Source organism: Rhagoletis pomonella, unplaced genomic scaffold (assembly GCF_013731165.1).
Source record: "Rhagoletis pomonella isolate Grant_MI unplaced genomic scaffold, Rhpom_1.0 Rhpom_scaffold_00003, whole genome shotgun sequence".
Classification (NCBI taxonomy): Eukaryota; Metazoa; Arthropoda; class Insecta; order Diptera; family Tephritidae; genus Rhagoletis; species Rhagoletis pomonella.
The window spans coordinates 28741996-28744097 of NW_023458557.1; positions in this window are offsets into that span (position 1 = coordinate 28741996).

Consider the following 2102-nt stretch of genomic DNA (forward strand, 5'->3'; position numbering starts at 1 on the left):
ATCGAAAGCTTGAGATATATCGAGGAATGCAGCTGTACAATACTTTTAGTGTTCGAACTGCATTCACACTGCAGTTTACAACCCTGTGAACTTGTTCGATTGTGCTGTGTTTTTTTCTAAAACCGAATTGGTGATTAGGGATTGTCTTTCTTTGTTTTATTACTGGCATCAATCTTTTGAGAAAAAGAGTCTCCAGAATTTTAGAGGCGATGGGTAGCAAACTGATTGAGCGATATGACTCAACTCTGTCTGCACTTTTTCCTGGTTTAGGAATCATTTTTACCTGGGAAACTTTCCATTGAGGTGGAAGGAAACCAGATGAGAGAATCTATATTAATAAAAATGTTGTGTTCGTATGTCACGGTCGTCAAAACTCGAGAACGGCTGAACTGATTTGAATAGTTTTTTTTTGTAGTGATCAGTATAATACCAGAACCAATGATATCGTAAAAAATTGGAGAGTTGCCTCCTATTTGAAAATTGTTAAACCCAATTATATTGATAAAAGAAATAAGTTAGTACAATATGGGTATCAAATTAAAGAGGTTTAAGAAAGATAACTGTTGGAAATCTTTTTGACGAGGGTTGCGACTAGGGATGTCAATCATTTTAAATCCCGGGATTGCTGGAAACAATTTTTTTGTTAGCCAATTAAATTTTTATCACAAATATCCCCTCTCAAGGGCAAATTAAGAATTTTTTACAACTCTTAATGCTATAATTTCTTTAAGATCGCATTACCATCAAAAGAAGGAATAATTTTGGTCCGCTCGAAATGGAATAGGTGATGCACTTATATATTTATTGTTTACTTAAATGTGTTAACTTTTTTATTATTACTTAAATATACTGATAATATCTTAAATTGATCTCAAACCGTGATTCAAAAAATTGTATATAGTTACATAGGCAGTTACTGCTGTACCAAATACAGTCACTTACAAAAATATTTTGCATTGATTTTTTTTGCAATATCCAAAATATTTTTCATGGTAGATAGATAGATAGAATGTTAGAGGCTGTGCACTGCGACCTTAGGTCTATTCTGCCCTCGGAGCTCATCATAACACATCGTCCAGTCCCAATGCTCTGATGGATCCGAGCAATTTCGAGGGAGGTAGAGAGTGTATATGCATAGCCTCTGGCCACATCCTTCCCAGGTGTGTTAGCCTTCTTCTCGCAACCGCATCGCACTCAAATAGGATATGCCGCGGGGTTTCTGGTGTCATGTCGCAGTACCGACATAGATCGTTCGCACTGATCCCCAGGTTATGCATATGGGCCCGCAGTCTGCAGTGCCCCGTTAGCATTCCTGTCAAGAATCTCAGGTTTGTCTTTTTAAGGGTTATAAGTTCCCTAGATCTTTTGGGATTATATCCTCCAAGAAGTTCTTTCGCCTGCCTTAGCCCAGGCGTGTTCTCCCAGTGTGCTCTTCTTAACCTTCGCTCTTCTGTTCTTAACTCCTCCTTGATTATATGAGGCCCCACTGCAAGGAAGGGTTCAGGGCCTATGGGTCGAGTGGCTGCGGCCTCTTTTGCTAGTCTGTCAGCCTCCTCGTTTCCCTGTATGCCTTTGTAGCCCGGGACCCACACCAGTTGTAGTGTGTTGTTTTCCCCCAGGGTGTTTAATCTCGCTACACATTCCCATACCACTCGTGATTTAATCTCACACGAGGATATGGCTTTTAATGCGGCCTGACTATCGCTGCAGATAACTATATGCTGCAGTCTTGCTTGTCTCTGCAGAATTATTTCCGCGCAAACACTTATGGCGTATACCTCCGCTTGAAATATACTGGGGTAGTTTCCCAGGGGGATGGAGATCTTAGCCCTAGGGCCAGATATTCCAGCTCCTATCCCTTCGTCGGTTTTTGAGCCATCTGTGAACCACCTTTGGGTGTGAGCCCTGAAGGTGTTTTCTAAGATTGTCTCATTCCAGGTCGCTTTGCTGCCTAGTTCGATCCTGAATTTCTTCTCAAAGATTGTCGTTGTACTCATGTCATCTCTGTTGAGCTGGGAGATAGGGATCTTGGATCTAATTTCATCTCCCAATCGACTCGAGATCACTTTCCCTCTGCCAGTGCCCTCCTTCATGAAGTTGAG